General features: G+C 48.7%; 1 protein-coding gene and 1 pseudogene across 1 annotated transcript in view; one reads left to right on the top strand and one right to left on the bottom strand.

Annotated features, from left to right (window-relative positions):
- Positions 1-698: 698 nt before the first annotated feature.
- Positions 699-2,064, bottom strand: LOC102747316 (high mobility group protein B1 pseudogene; annotated as a pseudogene).
- Positions 2,065-10,893: 8,829 nt separating this feature from the next.
- TBX4 (T-box transcription factor 4) overlaps positions 10,894-13,070 on the top strand; it is a 30,224-nt gene continuing 28,047 nt past the window's right edge. Inside the window, exon 1 of the mRNA XM_081805299.1 lies at positions 10,894-11,041. The gene's annotated coding sequence lies outside the window, so the exon portion shown is untranslated. The remainder of the gene's footprint in view (positions 11,042-13,070) is intronic.

The following is a 13,070-nucleotide window of genomic DNA, read 5'->3' as shown; positions in this document are numbered from 1 at the left end:
CATGTGGTCCAAAATGGGCAAAAGCAAAACTGTAGCTTCCCCCCAAGAAGAAAAATTTCAGACCTATGAAAAGGACAATACGTTTTAAAAAATTGTACTTACTTAGAAGCATTCAGAATATCAAGAAAACAGGGATGCCTGGGTGGCTCAGTTGGTTAAGTGTCTCTGCCTTTGGCTCAGGTCATTGATCCTGGGGTCCTGGGATTGAGCCCTGCACCCAGGCTTCCTGCTCAGTGGGGAGTCTGTTTGTCCTTCTCCCTCTGCCCCCGGCCCCCCGATCATGAGCCACACTTTTTCTCTCTCTCTCTCTCTTTCAAATAAATAAAATCTTTAAAAAAATGTGAACAAAAAAGCTGCAACTTTTTTTTTTTGCAACTACAGAGTGAGAAGAAAAACAATTATTTCATATAAGCTGCATCAGAAACAACTGAAGATGAAAAAACTATCATCCCCATATATATCTGATTTGGGCTGTACACCAACAGGAACTTGTTTTAAATTTCCATGCCCATACTGCTCCTGCCAAGATTAGTAGCTACTGAAAATACCACAGGGATAAGGGTAGCTAAAGACACATTCGGTAGTGTGTAAGCTCTATTAAAAAAACAAAACACCGTACAGTTTAAAAACAAATCTTACACGGCCTTACAATTTTTTTCATTAAAAGGAGTGAGCTGGGTACAGGGGGGTTAAATGCTTTATGGACAAGAAATAAAAGCTGCCCTAGAACTAACTTTTCCACCATCATCTTCCTCGCCTTTCTTCTTTTTCTTGCTTTTTTCAACCTTGGACAACTCCCGTTTCTGCTGCATCAGCTTCCCTGTAGCTTGGTATGCAGCAATATCCTTTTCCTATTTTTCCTTCAGCTTAGGGCCTTCTTCTAGTGAGGCTGCCTGTCATCTGCAGCAGCGTCATCCCATGTCTCTCCCAGGTCCTTCGAAACATCACCAATGGACAGGCCCAGATGTTCTCCTTTGATTCTTGGACGATACTCAGAACAAAACAAGGTGAAGGCCAAAGGAGGCCTCTTGGATACATCAGGATCCTTGAACTTCCCTATTATTTCCCCTTTAGGAGGTATGGATACAGGTTTTCATATCTCTTTCATAATGAGCCTTGTCACTCTTGGCCATGTCTTCAAATTTTCCTTTCTCTTTAGAAGACATGGCTTCCACCACTCTGAGCACTACTTAGAAAACTTTGAGAAGTTGGCTGAAGCATCTTCATGCTTCATCTTGTGCCCCTGCCAGCAAGTTTGCAGAAAGAATGCACACGACATTTTCTGCCTCTCAGGATCCTTCTTAGGATCTCCTTTGCCCATGTTTAATTATGTTTCCTCTGTGAGGCTCAGAGTCACCCAGTGCCTGTCTGGCTCTCAAGTGCCCTAGTGCTATTTCCGTGGAACTCAATGTCCTGCAACAGCTCGGCTGTCTGGATAAAGTTATTAACATGCTTTACAAGGCCCTTCCCAAGCCTCACCTTCCCACAAAGCTTCATTTTCTACCACCGCAGCCCTGCTGCTCCTCAAACATGCCCTCTGTGCCTTTGTACAGGTTCTTCCCTTTTCCTGAAATACCCTTTTCACATTCTTCCTCAGGATCCCATACATACTTGTCTTTCAAAGATGGGCTCAGATCGTATCTGCTCATGGAACTTTCCTCAGCAAGGCAGGATGAGTTGGTAACTCCCTCTTTTGTATGCTCATCATACCCAATATGGACTTAGATGACAACCCTGAGCACATTTTATTACTGCATCTGTTTACAAGTCTGTCTCCGCCACTGGTTTGGGAACTCCACCTCAAGGAGGGCCTGGGATTTCCTCTGCTTCATTTCTCTAACAGTTAGCGCTGTGCCTAGCATATAGTGTTTGGTGAATCTTAAATGAACTACACAGATAAGAAAACAGAAGCCCAAAGAGGTTAAGTCACACACCTAGAACAAGGAACCAACCCAAGGGAAATGGATTTGGAGGAGATGTGATACAACAGATGGGGCTTTTAATAGTTTAGGCAGTTTCTAAGGGCCGTTTTTCCCCTACCCCCCACCTCCCACCCACATACAGGCTGGTAACTACCTATTTATTCCCTTGGGAAATTTCCCTTTGGAAAAAATGGGCTCAAACTCAAACTCAGATAGTCAGGAGAGATTTAAGTTAAAGAAGAGTAAGGCCTTCTTGTTCCTGGGTTCTTACAGACAAAAAAGTGAACTGACTCAGAATGCATGGACTTGACCTCTGGGGGCTTTTAAAAACGAGACTTTATCAGGAGGACTAAGTCCGAAGTCCTGTTAGAGGCAGACAAATGGCTGATCTGACGCCTCAAGAGTCTGCCTCTTGAGGAGGCCCATGAGGAGCAAAGGAACCAGCCAGAGAACTCCAGTGTCTCCAACCATGTTCCCATTGAGCTCAAGGATGTTTGGGGGAGGGGAGACGGATGAGGGAGCCCTTGCTAATTAAGCCTCTACCCATGAGCGAATGTGAGGCTAATAAGGCAGCCCCATTCCAGGGCACCTCCACACCAAGCCAGCCGGTCTGCCTGTTTATTGCCCGTATGGAGATCATTAATGCCTCCTGACACTGGGGTCACTCCTGGGGTCAATCCCTGAGCCCGTTCTGCAAAACAAGGGGAAATGAACTTACCAGCACATGTGGCTCAGGCTTGGTGGGGAGGGGGACTCCCGTCACCCCACACTTCAGCTCTGGGAGAGATCAGCACCCCAGGCTGTCAGACCCCCCAGCACAATCCCCTCTGCCCAAGCTGGACTCTGGGGAAGGGTGAAGGGGAGCCTTCGTCTGGGCCAGGACAACCCCCACTGAGGTTGTCCCAACCCACAGACCGGACACTAATCCCCTGGCGACGGGCTGGGGTGGTGTCTGGGAGCTGCAGCTGCAGCTCGACAGGGGCCAGGCCCCCACCGCAGGTGGCGGGAAGGCACAGGTCGGTGGCCACGTGGGCTCGAGCTGCGGCCTCAGCCCACCCTCACCCGCTTCCCCTGTGCTGATTGGGCCCCTTAACCCTCCAGATCCAAGATGGCAGAGAGGGGCGGGGTTCCGGGCCAAGCAAAGCTGCGATTGGTGAAGCCCAGGCCTTCTGAGCTGAAGGACGGCCTCAGTAGCCACTCAGGGAGCTCCCAGCGGTGGTAGTGGGCCCTTGGCCGCTTTACCTCACACTTCAGCAACCAAGGCAGTCTCCACAAATCCATCTCCCGCAGCCTGGGAAGGGCCAGGGTGGAAAAGGAACGCCGAGATGGTCCTCTTGGCAAATCCATACCAGTCTGGGGCCTCCTCCTCCGTAATGACCAGAACTGGGAATCAGCCCCTACAGACCCAGGGAGATGTCGAGAAAGCCCCCAACTGGCTTGGAGGAAATCAATGGGATTATGAAGTTAATGCCACAGCAGGGCTGAGTGACAGTTACCAAATAAATGATCTCAGGAGGACAAGGCTGAGGTTAAATGAGGCCCAATAAATAAAGGGACATGTTCAAAGGAGGAACTTCAGAAAATGCAGGGACATGGGGGGTTGAACCTAGGGACTCCTTCCTGCCCTCCCCTTCTAGGGTCTGTTGAATTCTCGGGGAGCCATAGCCTCAGGCCCTGCCTCCCAGGAACGCAGACCAAGGTCTGTGCCCTGTTCAGTGCCCGTGTGGCATAGCTCTTAGGCTCGGGGCTCCTTGGACAGCTCCATCCACCCAGCTTTGGTGACTGACACGAGGGAATGGCAACTCTTACTGGGAAGGTCTGACCAGTTAACAGAGCTCCAGAATGCCTCCGATTCCTTAGAGACAGGGAACGGACCAACTGCAGCAAGCCGGGTTGAAGCTAGATGTTAGGAGGCACTTCCCAAACATTAGCTAGATGGAGGGAATATATGGATCTTGGAAGCAAGGAAGAAGGCCTGTTATAGAGGATTTTATTCCAGATGAAAGTACATTTATCCTTATCCCCATTCGTGCCTGGTTTAGTGAACATTGCCTTTTTTTTGGCCAAGATGGTGTTACCAGCTGAAGGGGCCATCAGCACCATCTTTGCATAAGAAAAGCTTGCAGTAGAGTCTGTATACAGTGCTCTCCATTCTACCACCAGCGTGTCCTGGTGAATGAGCAGCCCATTTCCATGAGTCCTGCTGAGTCTTCCAGTGGCCAGCTTGGTGGGGGTCAGTGGGAGACAGAGCATGATGTTCCTGGGACCATGAAGGATGCCAGTCTCCTTTTTTTTTTTTTTAAGTAAGCTCCATGCCCAGCGTGGAGCCCAATGTGGGGCTTGAACTCCCAACCCTGAGATCAAGACCTGAGCTGAGATCAACAGTTGGACACTTAACCAACTGAGCCACCCAGGTGCCCCTGTACTATGTCTTTCTTTTGGGAGTCTAAAGAGAGATGACTAAGTCTTTGGTCTCTACGTAGGTATTTTATTTTTTAGAAAATGAACAATAATGATAGTTAGAATCTTGGGCTCTGGAATCTTAGAGGTCCAATGACCTCTTTTCTAACCATGAGACCTTGGGCAAGTTCTATTTGCAGTAGTAATAGGATTATTTTGTGTCAGGCACTTTGACAACAATACTGTAGGGGAGGTACTGTTACCCTTGTTTAACAAATGAAATGAGCTTAGTTAGGTTAAATGACCATAGAGCAGTATATTTAAAAGCATGGGCACTGGAGATGCAGACTAATTGGGTTCAAATCCTGACTTCGTTTCCTGGTTGTATGACCTTGGGCATATTACCCAATTTCTTTATCTGTGAAATGAGGACTATGATAGTACTCACTTGATAATTTGGTAAGGTTGAAATGAGGGAAAGCACTTAAAGCTCTTAGAATCCTGCCAGGCACATTGCAGGTGCTCAATAAACGTAAGCTATTGTTGTGAGCCCTTCAAGCACTTCTATCTATGTGATATCGCTTCATCCTTTCTACTATCCTTTGAGGTGGCTATTATTATTCTTAAATTCATTTTACAGATGAGGAAACAGGCTTTAAGCGGATCATGTTCTAGGTCCCTCTGTAAACAGCCTGCTAAGGACCTGAATTCAGGTTTTTTAACTTCAAATTCCAAAGACCTGCTGATCGCTCACATACTCTCTCATCCTAAGTCCTAATTTGTTTCAGCCCCTCATTCAAAAACAGCCCTCAGAGGACCCAAATTCAAAAAACCCCAAGGACCCAGGTTTGGATAGTCTGTGCTTAGGAAGAATAGAGGGGAGAAAGAGGAAGAAAGAAAATGGGGATTGGATAATGAAATAAATTCTCTGACTTAGGCATATTTTTTACCCAAGCCAACCCTAGTAGAGATAGCTTCCTCAGACAGGTAGTAAAATAAGCGTGTATTTCAGAGCAGTCGTATTGGAGGAAATGGAAAGAAGTGGCAATGCTGGAGCGGGTAGTGTTATGGGGGAAGAAGTCTGCTCGGCAGACAATCCACCTATGGCTAAGGACTCTGGAACCGAAGGCCTAGATTGCTAGCCCTGACTACGCAAAACCCAGATCTTATCATTCATTCCTTACCTCTGTAGCACCCCAACTGAGAGTTATAGGAAGGACTCACCTGGTAAATGGTAAACCGCTGCCTCTGTCCTCAGGCTTGAGGAGGCTCAGACCAGCCTACTTCACCCAGGTCAGGGATCAGGCCAGCCCAGTCCCCAATTTCTTCTAACTGCAAGTTTCTTAATTCTCTTTGTGGGAGAAGGCCTGGGAGGCCAGGGTGAGAGGTCAGGTGAGCAGGACTGCACCTGGGGTATGAGGGGAAGCACCTGCAGCAGCTGCCACCTACTACCCATTCCCGTTGCTGAATCCTCCAATTTCCAGAACAAGCTCAAGCTCCCGCTCCCACCCCAGTTATTCTGAGCTTGAGAATCCTAATGGGATGTGGGCTGGAAAATCTAGAACCAAGATTTGGGGCTACTGGGGACACAGTGGGATAAAGCCACAGGGGACAAGTGAATTCCGTGCTGCCTCACCCATCCTTTCCCTTTGGGGGACTTAATAAGGACCCCAGGCCTTGGGTCATAGCACACACTAAATAGCATGGCTAGAAAGGGGGGTGTGGAGAGAGGGATTTTGTGTCCTGGATTTGCACAAGAAGGTATGTGCAAATACACAAGGATACACACAAACATTCAGATATGTATCTTTCATGATGGAGTGCCTAAGGACTCACTCAACAAGGAGTTGGGACCTTTACCCATGTCTCTGGAGTGTATTTGGCTGTAAGTAACAGAGACCAAGACTAACAGTGATGTCAAGAAATAGGCTTATCTTTCACACATAATAAGAAGCAGTCTGGCACTGGTTTACCTGCTCATTGATGCCATCAGGTTCTTTCTTTTTGTTCTGATATCCTTAGTATATTGGCCTTCGTCCTTGCATCAGGGTCTCTAGAGGGTGAGAATTCCACAGATCTCGTCGTTAGAAGAAAAGAAGATTATGCCTTCCCCTTTATCAAGAGAGCAAAAAAATTCCCTCCCGACCTTCCTCCCGCCAGTCTTCTGCTTAGGCCTCATTGGCCAACATTGGATCACGTGACCTCTCCCAGCTACAAGGGAAACTAGGAAAGCAAGCAACGGGATTTCCATGATCGACATACAGCAGTGATTTTCAACTTTGATCCTATCCTCAAAGATTCTGACTCAGTTGGTCTGGGGTGGATCTTGACGTTGGTATTTATTAAATACTCCAAAAACCTAGGTTTTTAAAAAAATTGTAATTTGGTTTTCACCACAGCATGGAGCCAGCTCCAGTCATCTTCAACCAAACCTCCCCCGGCCTCCCAGCAAGCCACTTTACTGCACTGACTGGGATTCTCCAGTTTATCCTGTAATCCCTGCTCCCCTTGGGGTTGATTATTTAGGTGATTAATTAGTAAGTCTGCAGGTCATTCATTAGTGAATTTGTGCTTAGTAACTGGTTAGCCAATCAGCTAACTAATAGAATTAATAAACTAACCAATTAGTTGGCCTTTCCTTTTTGTATGTCTGGCACATAGTAAGCACTTGATAAATATTACTTTGGATGAATGAATCCATCAAATGGAGATAAAATGGAATTAATACAGCATCTGATGAGAGAGTAGCTGTGAAACCACTTTGTAAATGGTAAGACACCGTACAGACATATGAATAAAAATTGACACGAGAAACTACTTTAAAAATTAGGGCCAGGGGGCACCTGGGTGGCTCAGTCACTTAAGCGTCTGCCTTTGGCTCAGGTCATGATCTCAGGGTCCTCAAATGGAGACCCGCACAGGGCTCTCTGCTCAGCTGGGAGTCTGCTTCTCCCTCTCACTCTCCCTTTGTGCTCTCCCTTCTCTCTCTCTCAAATAAATAAATAAAATCTTTAAAAATAAATAAATAAAAGCTAGTTTATTCCTCACCCTTCCCCAAAGAAATACCGTTTCCACATTTCTGAAATGGAAAACGACCACTTTGCCCTGCTGCTGATAAGCCAGATTTTGCTCTCAATTACAGCAACTTTGTCAACACTTAGTGATAGCATGTATTCTTACTCCTTTTTCCTTAATCCTATTTCATCTTTTTACTTGTGTTTTTATTAGCTTATTTTGGTTATAAACCATCTCAAGCCCTTTTGGAAAAGAGGTGGGATAAACCATTGAGATGGTTATAAACCATCTCAAGCCCTTTTGGAAAAGAGGTGGGATAAAATAAATTTTAGAAATACTTGGGAACTGGGGCGCCTGGGTGGCTCGGTCGTTAAGCGTCTGCCTTCGGCTCAGGTCATGATCCCAGGGTCCTGGGATCGAGCCCCGCATTGGGCTCCCTGCTCCGCGGGAAGACTGCTTCTCCCTCTCCCACTCCCACTCCTCCTGCTTGTGTTCCCTCTCTTGCTGTGTCTCTCTCTCTGTCAAAATAAATAAATAAAATCTTAAAAAAAAAAAAAAGAAATACTTGGGAACTAACATATTAACTACCTACCACATGCCAGGGATTTACATGCATTAACTTAAACCTCACAATAAGCTAGTAGGTTGGTGTGATTATCTCCATTTTATTTAAGTGTTAAGGGACTTGCCCAAGGTCACACAGTTGCTAAATAATGAGCCAGGATTCAAAGCCATGTTTCAAAACCAAGGTAAGCCTGACACCAAATCTGAGGGCTTTCCCCTAAGCCAACCCAAGTTTGTGTGATAGATGGTCAACTATTCACTTAGCTAGTTTAGGAGAGTTTTTGTACTTTGAACTCCTCAAATCTGTTTTGGAAAAACAAACAAACAAACCACTGGTCTTTTTCTTTTCTCCATAGGCCATTTATCAATTGTTTTATGTACCACTAAGAAGAAAAAATACTAATTAAACTCCAACACTGCAATGAATTAAACTACCATTGATTCTAGGATGCATCCCCAGAGCGCCTGGGTGGCTCAGTCGGTTAAGCTTCTGCTTTTGGCTCAGGTCATGGTCTCAGGGTCCTGGGACTTAGCCCTAGGTCGTCGGGCTCTCTGCTCAGCAAAGAGCCTGCATCTCCTTCTCGCTCTACCTGCTTGTGCTCTCTGTCTCTCCGTCAAATAAGCAAATAAATAAATAAAATCTTTAAAAAAAATGTATCCCTATTTCAGAGATGTCAAAATGTAGAAAGAAATTGTGTGTGTTAGAATCAATGAAGCAAAGAAGTCCATTCTACTAATAGAGAATGTGTATACATAACCTCCCCTTCTCTCTACTTGCTGGCTGGTTTGCCCCTTCCTTTTCCTTGCCAAACCCTTGCCTGTCCCTTCTGTATCTCATTTCTCCATGTCATCATGAACTAGGTGATACTGATTTGGAGTATCTCCTGTGAGTCTCCAGAAAGCCTTGCACTTACAGTCTCCACTCTAGTTTGTTTAAAGAGCAACTCTAGATGCTCTCATTATGAACTTCCTCCAATGATTGTCAACCAATTCTTTCCCGAGTCTGGCCTAAATGTAGTCTTCCCCTGGCACCTGGTGATTCACTGCCCTCCCTGTTCACCATCCCACACAGTAGTTGGTTGGTTCGTCTGTACACTATTTATTTGCAAGGGATTTCCCTACAGGCTGTTGGAGAGGGCATGGGAGGGGGCTTGGGAGCAGAAGCTGAGACTGTCATCCAGTTCTCCCTAACACAGGAAACATGACTCCCCAGGCATCTCTGAAACACCAGGGCCTTTCCTTTCTCTGCTCCCGGAGAAGGCAGGATTGGAGGAGGATTAAGCTTCTCCATCCCTTAGACCTTACTTCCCCTTCCTGGTTTGGGACTCCATGAGACAAACTGTGAAGGGAAGACAGGGTAGTGGAATTTGGTACTGCTAAGGGTGATAGGGATTCCTGAGCGGTGGGCCCTGTGGACTTGGGGTCCAGGCTCCTGACAGCAGCTGGCTTTTCTGAGTTGGTGTTTTGCTTCCACCTTGGAGTGCAGGGTAGTGGGCGAGGCCCTGATGCTGGCTCTCCATTGCTAGCGTTAGAAAAGGGACAGATCCATCCAGGGAAGGAATTTCCCTGTCCTGTTCCCTTCAATCTGATTTTGAGGTAAAAGTCGGGAAAGGAACAGAGGCTGATTGGAACTGTTGGGGACACCAGTGGAGGGAGGGATGCAGCCCATGCTGAGGACCAAGAGGCTAATCTGGGATTATTGACAGGGGACTCTGGTGGGCAGACCTAGCCTCGCCTCAGTATTCTGGGCATGTGACAGGCTGTGAGCCTTGGACATGGGCTAAGGTCCACATGGGTCTGTCTGCCTGTCGAGCTGAAGGGTCCTGTGGCGTGGCACAGACAGACATAGAGAAAGAGAGGTAAGTGGAGACAGAGGGAGTGGAGAGTCAGAGGCCGGGCAGGGAGGTCTAGACAGTGAGGGGGGGCCTCGCTTTCTGAGGCACAGAGGCCGGAGAGCTCCCAGCGCAGTGGTCTAAGCTCCCCAGACTGCAGCAGGTATCGGACTTCCTCCTCAGCTTTCTGGGATCTTGAGGCTGCTGGCGGAGTCTTGGCCCTCGCCGCAGTTTCCCCCAGAGCCTCTGCCAAGCCCTGGCACCTTGAAGCCCGGGCCTCGGCTCGGATTCAGAAGCCGGCCCAGGACTTCCCCGCTGCCGCCGCTCCAGGCCCGGCCGCTCGGCCCTCCCCGCCTGAGCGAAGGGCCTGCCCTCACCCGTGACCTCCGCGGCCGACTCCGAGGCGCGCCAGGCCCGGTCCAGCGCCCGCTGCCCGCCAGGCCCGGACGAGCAGGGGGCCGGTGAGCGGAGGGGCCGCGCCCTGGCCGTCGCGCCCGCGCGGGGAGCCCGGGAGCAGGAGCGCGCGGGCCGGAGCGCGTAGGTGTGAGAATGTGTGAGGGGCATGGTCGGTGGCCGAGTGCGGGGCTGTGAGGCGCCGTGCGCCCGCCCTCCGGGACGTGGGCTTACCGAGCCGCTGCGCGCACGGCTGGGAGCGGGTCTCGGACGGAGGTTTGTGCGGGCGCCCGCGGCCTGGGGCTCGGCGGAGGGCGGCTGTCTGCCAGCGGGCCCAGGCCCGACCAGGCCCGGCCGCGCCGCGCCCCAGGGTGCGGGCCGCGCCGCCGGTCCGGGCGTGCCGTCCTGGTTGTCGAGTCTAGGTGCGAGCCGCACGGCCCGGCCCGGCCGCTCTCTCTCTTCCCGCCCCTCTAATCTAAACCATGCGGGGCTCCCAGCCCGGGCCCGGCCGGCGGGGCCCAAGGGCCGCAGGAAGGGCACCAAGCCGCGCGGTGGGGGAGCGCGAGGCCCGCTCGGGGCTCGGGGTCCTGGGGCCGCGGAGCCAGGGGACCCTAGAGCCCCCCTCCCCGGGGGGCGGCTGGCGCAGACTGATTGACAGCGGCGACGTCAGCGCAGGGGGGTGGCGGCCCCGGAGGGAGGGAGGGAGGAGGAGGGAGCTGAGGCCCCAAAGTGCAGCGTCGGAGATCAAGGGCCCGCTCCAGAGCCGGGATGTGTCCGGCCCCGAGGGCGCGGCGGGCAGCGGGACACTGACCCAGCGGCCCCGAGTCGGTGCCCCAGCCGTCCCGTGCCCCTCGGACCCGAGCCTGCAGTGGACCTCGGGCCGCAGGCGCCTCCGCATGCGGCAGCGCATTTAGGGTGAGTGTGGGTTCCCGCGGCGTTGGGGGTGAGCCGGGCGTGAGGGACAGGGGCCACCCTGAGCCCAGGGTTAGGGTGCAGGGCAGAGGAGGATGAACTGGAAAAGAGACGAGTAACGGAACCGGGGTAAGAACCTCAGGGACCCTCAAGGCTGCAGGAGGGTGATGAGATGTGGTGCAGATCAGGCTGCCGCCTCGGCCCGACTCCCAGTGTTTTGGGGCGCGAGCCCTCATCTCCTCTGAATAACAGGATGAATTGGGTCTGGGGACCCAAAGGCAAAGAAACGACAGCGCCAGCGCCAAAGGAACAAGGTTAAGCCGTGACAAGCGGAGCGGTGGTCTTGAAACTGGTGTTTGCAGAATAAGAAAGGCCAAGAAGAGGGCCCGGGTACTTGCAGCGGATATCCATGTGGGAGTGTGTGATCAGAAACCTGGACTTCAGAGCCTTTGATGCAACAGGCTCGTCAAAATTAAAGCAAGGAGCATTATATATAAATAATTATAGATGATCAAGACAGAATGTGAACAATTACCAAAGAAATAGGGCTAAGCGGCAAAACTAACAGTGTTCACACTTTAAAACCAGAGTAAAATAGTGGTCACTTTCAGAACCAAGTGAAAATTGTAATCACAGATTTAAAAGGATTATAGACAAAGTAACTCCAAATATAGGAACAATGTGATAAGAACCCTTGTATTAAAATCAATAATAATAGTATAGGAAATAGTAACAAATGACAAAACTGTAGGAAAAAAGTGAACAATTGAAAATACTATTAAGGGAAATACTAATATTAGTAGTAGTGATGGAATACTATCATATAATTTAATATTGATACTATAATGAATTATTAAATAATAACCAAAATCTTTAGAGCAATACTAATACAAACAAAGAGAGCAACAAGAATTGCTGGAATAATATGACAATTTATTACCAAGGTATTAATAGTCCCAACAACATTATAAATAATGGTGGAGTTATAAGAAGTATCGTGCCAATGTGATGAAAAATAATCAGAGTATTAGGAACTACAGCAATATCACAAATTATGACAAAGTAACAAGGAGTAATGATGTGATGAAAAATAGCCAGCGAATTAAGATCGTAATTACAAATAATGACAAAGTAACAAGATATTGTAACAATGTGATGAAGAATACCTGGAATACTGTGGACAATTCTAACAAAACAAATGACTAACAAGAAGTATTATAAGGATGTGAAGAAAATTAACATCAATATTGAGAACAATAATATTACAAGTAATGGTAAATAACAAGTTATTGAAACTGTGACAAAATACAGAGACCGAGGAGCCAGCAATGGAAGCGTTTTAGGGGTACAGAATAAAAATTAAAATAACAATAGATTATAATGACCTATTGGAATATGATATCTAATAATTACCTATTAGTAACAGTATCACTAAGGTACCAGGAGGCCCTAGAATGATGGAGCAGTGGCAGGAAAGTAACAACATATTTAATAATGATGAATTAACAAATCAAACCAGTACTTTAATTTTACAGTATTAAAAATTAAAAGTACTAATAATTTATGTGCTAGGATATCCTTAATGTCATTGAACTGAACAGAATACTGCTCTGATAATAGAGATAATTAAAATATTTAAAATAATACAAAATGTTAATTTCCCCCAGTGCGAGAAAAATACCACCAGTAATCTAGAGTGAAAAGTAAAATGCTCTTCTTAGAAAACGAGTTGGCTGAAAGCGACGGACCGAGCGAAAGGGCGCCCAGCCTGCGGGCCGCGTCCACGGAGGGGTCCGCGAGAGGGGCGAGCGGAGGCTGCGGGCCGCGCGGGCCGCGGGCTCCAGCTGGTGCGGAACCCGGCTGTGCCGTTCGCGCCGGGGCTCCGGGTCCGAGGGGAACCATGGGGGCGGCCACTCTGGGCCAGCCGGGAGGGAAGAAAAGGAAATTAGCGGGGAGCTCCAGCCAGGGCGAGGGCCAGCTGTCGCGATGTCGGGATGTGTCTCTGGGGCCTAGAGAAAAGGAAGAAGCGAAG

This window comes from Leptonychotes weddellii, chromosome 15, assembly GCF_054177405.1.
Source record: "Leptonychotes weddellii isolate Sample4059 chromosome 15, ASM5417740v2, whole genome shotgun sequence".
Classification (NCBI taxonomy): domain Eukaryota; kingdom Metazoa; phylum Chordata; class Mammalia; order Carnivora; family Phocidae; genus Leptonychotes; species Leptonychotes weddellii.
The sequence above is the reverse complement of the archived record's forward strand: the minus strand, read 5'-3'. Positions and strand labels throughout refer to the sequence as shown.